We start from the raw sequence: 9561 nt of genomic DNA on the forward strand, positions 1-9561 counted from the left end.
GTGAACAAAATTACATGAATGAAAATCACGTCTGACACTATGACTGCCTGTGTGAAGAAGATGAAACCCGTGGAAGTTGTGTGGCCACTATGCGTCAAACAGTACAAAGAGAAGTCTATGCAGATCCAAGGTAGGTATAAGATACTGCAGCGTATGACGCTGTAGGGTCCAGGTTAGATCGGGTAGGTCAGGGATTCAGGGTGTAGTATTGCTAATCGAACCTTTGCAGGTTTTTAATATGCCATACCTCACTCAGTCAAACACTGTAGATGCTGTAGTCACTATTGACTATGGTATACACGACGTAAAACTGTCAGCATTGGAGGTATATGACATCCAGGCAATACTCACCAGGTCAGCAAGATGAATTTATCAGTCATGATGCCGGAAATAGCACCTGTGCATGATGGATAAATCATCACAGGATGTTGAAGGGTTAAGCTAGTTTTCTATAATTATAAAACCTAGGACTCTCAGTTCTAGGACTTTAAGAAAGAAGTACTATATTTTTCGGATTATAAAACGCACTTTTCCTCCCAAAAATTTTGGGAGGAAAATGAGGGGTGCGTCTTAAAATCCGAATTTAGCTTACCGGCGGGCTGTCTGTGCGGCGACCGGGTGCGTTCGGGCGGCCGGCAGGGTGCCTGTCGGTGTCGGCTGCCTCCCTGTCCTGGAGGCCAGCTGTCTCTCTGTGCAGGCGGCCTGCTGGCTGCCACTCTGTGCGTGCGGGCTGCGGTGGCTGTGCTGCAGGTGTCCCAGTATGTCCGCGGTTCCAGTTTCAAATGATGACACCAGGAGTCATCGCGTGCGCAGATGGAGCCCTTGGATGAGAGCTCCATCTGCGCATGCGCCGCTCCAGGCGCCATCATTTGAACCATGACTGCGGACAGACTGGGACACTCACCTCATCGGCCTGCTCCACCAATGACCCACCACCGCTGCTGAGCTGAAGCCACTTAGCCGCCACCACTGACCACCCGCCACTGCTAGCACATCCTCTGCCTCCTGTGACCCCACTTCACCACCACTGTTGCCCACCTCCGGTAAGACAACACCGGAGTATAGGACAGACCCCATTTTTATCTTTTTTTATCTTTAAATTTGGGGTGCGTCTTATAAAACGAAAAATACGTTACTTCTGCATTGTCATTATGTGACAGATGTCCAACATAAACTTAAACATTTTTTTTAAGCTAATCTGTGCTGCATTGTCATATACAACAACCAAAAAGTATTTTTTTTTGTTTTCTAACTTTTGTTCCTCCTGAATCACTTATTCTCTGCAGACACTATATTTACCTGCAGCTCAAGCAAACTTAACTTTTGGTTATCCTTGGTTGCCAAACTTCACAGTCAGAGCGGGCACCACCCGGCCTCAATGTCCAGCCCCGCCCCCTGCCCGGCCATTGGCTGTGAGTATTCTGCCCAGCACTGACCTCTCATCGCTCCAGCAAAAATGGGCACATTACTATATTAAATGTGCGTTGGATGTGAGGGGATTGTGCTGCACAGATGAGATATCGCTGCTCTGTATTTCCAATCATTGGCAGTACAGAGCAGTGATCATACTTCTCTCATCTGTTACAGCACAATCTCCTCACATCCACCGCACATATAATGTAGTAATGTGCCCATCCCGGTCACCATAATATAGTAATGTGCCCATCTTATAGTAATGTGCCCCATCCTTCTGCCCATCCTGTAGTAATTTCTCATTGGGCTCCTCTTCTTGTAGTAATGCTCTGTCCTGTAGAATTGCCCCAAGTGTGCCAGTCTTCACACGAAAAAAAAAATCCTTCTCACCTGTCCTCGTTCCTCGGTGTCCTGCCTCTTGCTGCCACAGCCCCCTTGGTGATCGCTGCAGGTGCAGGAGCCACTGCTGACAGGGCTTTATATCAGATGACTGATTTCCAGGCGCTGTGCAGGGACATGCTCTGTATACACTGTTACCGTATAGCGCCTCCAGTGATCAGCTGCTGCCTGTTTGGCCGGCAGCTGATCATAGCTATATACAGAGCTCGGATATGAGCAGCACCCGGGAATCTGGCATCTGATATAAAGCACTGACTGCATGGCCCCCTGCACAGGCCGCAATCAGCAAGGGGGCCAACAGGCCTGCGCGCCACAAGCAGAATCAGAAGCCGCAGCTGACAGCACTTTATATCAGATGACAAATTCCAGGGCGTTCTGCAGAGCCGAACTCTGTATAAAGCTACTGCAATGATCCGCTGCTGACCTCTGATTAGCAGGCGGCTGATCATCGCTGTATACAGTGCTCCCATCTGCGCAGTGCCCGGAAATCTGTCCTTGGATATAAAGCACTGACTACACTGGCAGCGTTCAGCAAGCAGCATTGGGGGCTGCATGAAGGCAATGCACTAAGGGATGTGTGGGAGGGTGCAGGGAAGGGGGGCAGGGACGCCACACACTGTACCTGCCTAGCAGGGTGCCAACATGAAGTCGGCTGTGTTGCCCGTCAACATGGTCCTGCCCCTGTCAACATGACATCACAGGAAGCAGCAAAATCACGGCAGGAGCAGTCACATGACCGCTCTGAGCCGGAGGAGAGGGGCTGACAGCAGGGCAGGTAGGTAGTTACTATCTACTTACCTGCCCCAATGTAGCACAATAGTGAAATGACAAGAAAATGCAAAATAAGCTGGATAGCCCCTTTAAGCACAGCTGGAAGAAAATATATGTAGAAGAGTTCAACTGGCCAAATGATGGTATTAAAGGACTATTCTCGAGTTTGCAAGTTATCCCTTATTCATGGGATGAGAGGTAAAGAGGCTGTCTGGGATAAATCCACAAGTCTGCTGTCACTATGTAATTATAGACTCGTTCATCCTCCCATCGCTCACACTGTGCACTGTGAGGTCAGAGTCGGGAACAGCAGTCACCTGGCCATGAGCAATGTGCAAAAACACGGCCAAAATCTAACTAGTGTATTGAGCGAGGCTGTGTCCATCTAGTCAGATTCTGGAAAGGAGTCCGCATATCACATACTCGAACCAGGTGACCGCCATTCCCAGCTCTGACACCAGAGAATCCCCACAGTGCAAGCGACATGAGGATTCACAAGTCTTCAGTGTGTGTATGGCCGGCACCCCAGGCCTCTCCACCTCACCGTGTGGGCAGCATAGTGAGCGTCCAGGCCATTCCCAGCTATACATGAGCACGGGGGGGGCATCATACCCAGGGTACGGGGGGGGGGGGCGTCATTGTCATGATGTATGTAGTTTTCTCCATCCCATATTTTTGTATAAGATGCCATGTGATGTATTTTACCTTCTCACTGTATTTGCTGTAATACTATGTCTTGGGATGTAAGTGACCATACCTTCCCCCAAGCCTGTATCATATTGCAATCAGGCTTCAGCAGTAGCTATTGTCATTGATTTGGTGGGGGTTGCATATATATATTGTTCTTCTCAGCATGGGACTTCTCCAATCTACAACTTGGTAAACAGAACAGAGCCAGCAGTCTAAAGTCCATTCATGCATCAAATGGCCAGGGGGAGGTGTGCCCACCTAAGGGGCTGATCCCAGGAGAGAAGAACATGTTAGTCAGTTAGTTGGAGCTCGGCTGGAGAAGGACTAGGATCCATAGCTGAGGCTGGATCCTGGGGTCTGTGTGTGTGGACTGTTACAGACTGGAGATCCGCGGCCACGTGGGATTGTGTTTTGTTGTTCACCTGTTGGACTCAAGGAACTCATGTAAGGACCATTGCCCTAATTCCCCTGGCATCAGAATACTAGGCGGTGCCCCTGGATCTTTTGTTTTTTCTGTTGTGGACTCCTTGCAGATTTGAAGGATTTATATTTATGTTTGCTGCTTATTCTTTGTGGTTCCAATAAAGCCCTTTCGATTGTTCCTTGGCCTGGCGTCCCTCACTGCTCTGTTGCATACCCCGTCACAGTCATACCCAGGGTAGGGGGGGGGCGGGGCGTCATACCCAGGGTAGGGGGGGGGGGCGGGGCGTCATACCCAGGGTAGGGGGGGGGGCGGGGCGTCATACCCAGGGTAGGGGGGGGGGCGGGGCGTCATACCCAGGGTAGGGGGGGGGCGGGGCGTCATACCCAGGGTAGGGGGGGGCGGGGCGTCATACCCAGGGTAGGGGGGGGCGGGGCGTCATACCCAGGGTAGGGGGGGGCGGGGCGTCATACCCAGGGTAGGGGGGGGCGGGGCGTCATACCCAGGGTAGGGGGGGGCGGGGCGTCATACCCAGGGTAGGGGGGGGCGGGGCGTCATACCCAGGGTAGGGGGGGGCGGGGCGTCATACCCAGGGTAGGGGGGGGCGGGGCGTCATACCCAGGGTAGGGGGGGGCGGGGCGTCATACCCAGGGTAGGGGGGGGCGGGGCGTCATACCCAGGGTAGGGGGGGGCGGGGCGTCATACCCAGGGTAGGGGGGGGCGGGGCGTCATACCCAGGGTAGGGGGGGGCGGGGCGTCATACCCAGGGTAGGGGGGGGGCGGGGCGTCATACCCAGGGTAGGGGGGGGGCGGGGCGTCATACCCGGGGTGGGGGGGGGGCGGGGCGTCATACCCGGGGTGGGGGGGGGGCGGGGCGTCATACCCGGGGTAGGGGGGGGGCGGGGCGTCATACCCGGGGTAGGGGGGGGGCGGGGCGTCATACCCGGGGTAGGGGGGGGGCGGGGCGTCATACCCGGGGTAGGGGGGGGCGGGGCGTCATACCCGGGGTAGGGGGGGGGCGGGGCGTCATACCCGGGGTAGGGGGGGGCGGGGCGTCATACCCGGGGTAGGGGGGGGCGGGGCGTCATACCCGGGGTAGGGGGGGGCGGGCCGTCATACCCGGGGTAGGGGGGGGCGGGCCGTCATACCCGGGGTAGGGGGGGGGCGGGCCGTCATACCCGGGGTAGGGGGGGGCGGGCCGTCATACCCGGGGTAGGGGGGGGCGGGCCGTCATACCCGGGGTAGGGGGGGGCGGGCCGTCATACCCGGGGTAGGGGGGGGGCGGGCCGTCATACCCGGGGTAGGGGGGGGCGGGCCGTCATACCCGGGGTAGGGGAGGGGGCCGTCATACCCGGGGTAGGGGAGGGGGCCGTCATACCCGGGGTAGGGGAGGGGGCCGTCATACCCGGGGTAGGGGAGGGGGCCGTCATACCCGGGGTAGGGGAGGGGGCCGTCATACCCGGGGTAGGGGAGGGGGCCGTCATACCCGGGGTAGGGGAGGGGGCCGTCATACCCGGGGTAGGGGAGGGGGCCGTCATACCCGGGGTAGGGGAGGGGGCCGTCATACCCGGGGTAGGGGAGGGGGCCGTCATACCCGGGGTAGGGGATGGGGCCGTCATACCCGGGGTAGGGGAGGGGGCCGTCATACCCGGGGTAGGGGCGGGGGGCGTCATACCCAGGGTAGGGGAGGGGGGCGTCATACCCAGGGTAGGGGGGGGGCGTCATACCCAGGGTAGGGAGGGGGGGGGCGCGTCATACCCAGGGTAGGGGGGGGGGGCGCGTCATACCCAGGGTATGGGGGGGGGCGCGTCATACCCAGGGTAGGGTGGGGGGCACGTCATACCCAGGGTAGGGTGGGGGGCGCGTCATACCCAGGGTAGGGTGGGGGGCGCGTCATACCCAGGGTAGGGGGGGGGCGCGTCATACCCAGGGTAGGGGGGGGGCGCGTCATACCCAGGGTAGGGGGGGGGGGGGGCGCGTCATACCCAGGGTAGGGGGGGGGCGTCATACCCAGGGTAGGGGGGGGGGCGTCATACCCAGGGTAGGGGGGGGGGCGTCATACCCAGGGTGGGGGGGGGGGCGTCATACCCAGGGTGGGGGGGGGGGGCGTCATACCCAGGGTGGGGGGTGGGGGGGGGGGGGGGCGTCATACCCAGGGTGGGGGGGGGGCCTCATACCCAGGGTGGGGGGGGGCCTCATACCCAGGGTGGGGGGGGCCTCATACCCAGGGTGGGGGGGGCCTCATACCCAGGGTAAGGGGGGGAGGGGGCGTCATACCCAGGGTAAGGGGGGGGACGTCATACCCAGGGTAAGGGGAGGGGACGTCATACCCAGGGTAAGGGGGGGGGACGTCATACCCATAGTAAGGGGGGGGGACGTCATACCCAGGGTAAGGGGGGGGAGGACGTCATACCCAGGATAAGGGGGGGGACGTCATACCCAGGGTAAGGGGAGGACGTCATACCCAGGGTAAGGGGGGGGGCGTCATACCCAGGGTAGGGGGGGGGGGCGTCATACCCAGGGTAGGGGGGGGGGGCGTCATACCCAGGGTAGGGGGGGGGGGGGCGTCATACCCAGGGTAGGGGGGGGGGGGGCGTCATACCCAGGGTAGGGGGGGGGGCGTCATACCCAGGGTAGGGGGGGGGCGTCATACCCAGGGTAGGGGGGGGGGGCGTCATACCCAGGGTAGGGGAGGGGGGGCGTCATACCCAGGGTGGGGGGGGGCCTCATACCCAGGGTAAGGGGGGGAGGGGGCGTCATACCCAGGGTAAGGGGGGGGACGTCATACCCAGGGTAAGGGGGGGGGGACGTCATACCCAGGGTAAGGGGGGGGGAGGACGTCATACCCAGGGTAAGGGGGGGAGAGGACGTCATACCCAGGGTAAGGGGGGGGAGGACGTCATACCCAGGGTAAGGGGGGGGAGGACGTCATACCCAGGATAAGGGGGGGGACGTCATACCCAGGGTAAGGGGAGGACGTCATACCCAGGGTAAGGGGGGGGGGGCGTCATACCCAGGGTAAGGGGGGGGGGGCGTCATACCCAGGGTAGGGGGGGGGGGGCGTCATACCCAGGGTAGGGGGGGGGGGCGTCATACCCAGGGTAGGGGGGGGGGGGCGTCATACCCAGGGTAGGGGGGGGACGTCATACCCAGGGTAAGGGGGGGGGGGGACGTCATACCCAGGGTAAGGGGGGGGGGGGACGTCATACCCAGGGTAAGGGGGGGGGGGGGACGTCATACCCAGGGTAAGGGGGGGGAGACGTCATACCCAGGGTAAGGGGGGGGGAGACGTCATACCCAGGGTAAGGGGGGGAGACGTCATACCCAGGGTAAGGGGGGGGGGGGGGACGTCATACCCAGGGTAAGGGGGGGGGGGGACGTCATACCCAGGGTAAGGGGGGGGGGGACGTCATACCCAGGGTAAGGGGGGGGGGACGTCATACCCAGGGTAAGGGGGGGGGGGACGTCATACCCAGGGTAAGGGGGGGGGGGGACGTCATACCCAGGGTAAGGGGGGGGGGAACGTCATACCCAGGGTAAGGGGGGGGGGGACGTCATACCCAGGGTAAGGGGGGGGGGACGTCATACCCAGGGTAAGGGGGGGGAGGACGTCATACCCAGGGTAAGGGGGGGAGGACGTCATACCCAGGGTAAGGGGGGGGGACACGTCATACGGGGGGGGACGTCATACCTAGGGGAAGGGGGGGACGTCATACCCAGGGTAAGGGGGGGGGGGAGGACATCATACCCAGGGTAAGGGGGGGGGGGACATCATACCCAGGGTAAGGGGGGGGGGGGGGGGCGTCATACCCAGGGTAAGGGGGGGGGCGTCATACCCAGGGTAGGGGGGGGGGGGGCGTCATACCCAGGGTAAGGGGGGGAGGGACGTCATATCCAGGGTAAGGGGGGGCGTCATACCCAGGGTAAGGGGGGGGGCCCTCATACCCAGGGTAAGGGGGGGGGCGTCATACCCAGGGTAAGGGGGGGGGGCGTCATACCCAGGGTAGGGGGGGCCGTCATACCCAGGGTAGGGGGGGGGGGCGTCATACCCAGGGTAGGGGGGGGGGGCGTCATACCCAGGGTAGGGGGGGGGGGTCATACCCAGGGTAGGGGGGGGGGCATCATACCCAGGGTAGGGGGGGGGGCATCATACCCAGGGTAGGGGGGGGGGCATCATACCCAGGGTAGGGGGGGGGCATCATACCCAGGGTAGGGGGGGGGGGGGCGTCATACCCAGGGTAGGGGGGGGGCGTCATACCCAGGTCTGACACTGGAGAATCCTCACAGTGTGATCAACTTGAGCTGCCAGATGTAGAGCGCTGCGCTCGGCTGCTCCCATAGGACTGAATGGAGCAGCACATGATGGAGAGGTCTGGTTCTCAGGGTCAGTGGGGTCCCAGCAGTCCGGCCTCCAACAATCAGGACGTTATATCCCCTATCCTGTGAATAGAGGATATCTCCAAACTTGGGAAAACCAGGCCTGCGTCAGCACAGTGCAAAGGACACAGCCGGGTCTGCTGCACTCATATCAGTCATATCAGGGCAGCTCTCAGTGTGACGTGCCCTGCGCTCATATAATAGCGGGAATGCCTGGACGCTAACAACACTGTCCACACGGTGAGGCGGACAGGCCCGGGGAGCAGGCCTCACACACGAGTCCTCCGTGCAGTTACCGGCCCCAGGAATGGTCGTCTCACCTTTGCTCTAACCACAACACGTACAGACACCGGCACAGGAACAACCGGGTGCGCACAGCTAGCCGAGAAAACCTACCGCGCATGCGCCTCTACCGCGCTGCCTGTTGGGAGTGGTGACACCAGGGCTGAGTTCACTGCCGAGCAGCGTGTGTGGGGATTTGGCGCTCAGCACTGGATTGCGCCCTCTGCCGGCGGGATGTGCATGAGCAACTCATAGGAGGGAGCGAGAACCTGTCAGGCTAGCGGTGCGCCGTCACCCATATAGACAGTGCAGTCGTGGATTGTTGCTACTGCATAGCTTGTATGAAGCAATGGGGAGTGCTATACTGATAAATGCCGCTTCATCCAACATGCTTTATACCCGATAAGCCATAGCGCTCTCCCAGTCATCATCCCGCAGTGCCAGCAGCGTGCTATCGCCCTTCACTATTCACAACCACATAAAGGTATGAACATCAGAGTCGGACATATCATTGGTCAGGGTCGGCTCCAAGTTTTCATGCGTCCGGGGCTAAAGCGTTTCATTGTGCCCCATGCTTACACAGACAAGCATGTACACAAACATATACACAGATACGTACACATACAGGCATATGTACATATATATGCCCCGAAAATAAGCCCTAGCAGGAACTTTCAGCATAAGGCTTAAATATAAGCCCTCCCCCGAAAATAAACCCCAGTCGCTGTTCAATAATGAAGTGTCCGTGCAGCTAAAAAAGTTAAAGAATATTATAGGACACTTCATTATAGACAGCGGGCACCACCAAAAGAGAGAAGGCAGAAGACCCCCAATCATACTCACCAGACAGCGGAGGATCTGCAGTGTAACGTATCATCGACCTGCGGTGGAACGCACACCTACACACACCAGATCACTCACCCACACACCAGATTGCACACCTACACACACCAGATCACTCACCCACATACACCAGATCACACACCTACACACACCAGATCACTCACCCACACACCAGATTGCACACCTACACACACCAGATCACTCACCCACATACACCAGATCGCACACCTACACACACCAGATCACTCACCCACATACACCAGATCACTCACCCACACACCAGATTGCACACCTACACACACCAGATCACTCACCCGTGACCCACACATCCCAGATCGCACACCTACACACACCAGATCGCACAC

General features: G+C 59.7%; 1 protein-coding gene across 1 annotated transcript in view; it reads right to left on the reverse strand.

The window, feature by feature from the left end:
• Positions 1–8488, reverse strand: part of C6H7orf25 (chromosome 6 C7orf25 homolog) — a 29554-nt gene extending 21066 nt beyond the window's left edge. Inside the window, exon 1 of the mRNA XM_075316598.1 lies at positions 8392–8488. The gene's annotated coding sequence lies outside the window, so the exon portion shown is untranslated. The remainder of the gene's footprint in view (positions 1–8391) is intronic.
• Positions 8489–9561: the final 1073 nt, after the last annotated feature.

Source organism: Anomaloglossus baeobatrachus, chromosome 6 (genome assembly GCF_048569485.1).
Source record: "Anomaloglossus baeobatrachus isolate aAnoBae1 chromosome 6, aAnoBae1.hap1, whole genome shotgun sequence".
NCBI classification, from domain to species: Eukaryota; Metazoa; Chordata; class Amphibia; order Anura; family Aromobatidae; genus Anomaloglossus; species Anomaloglossus baeobatrachus.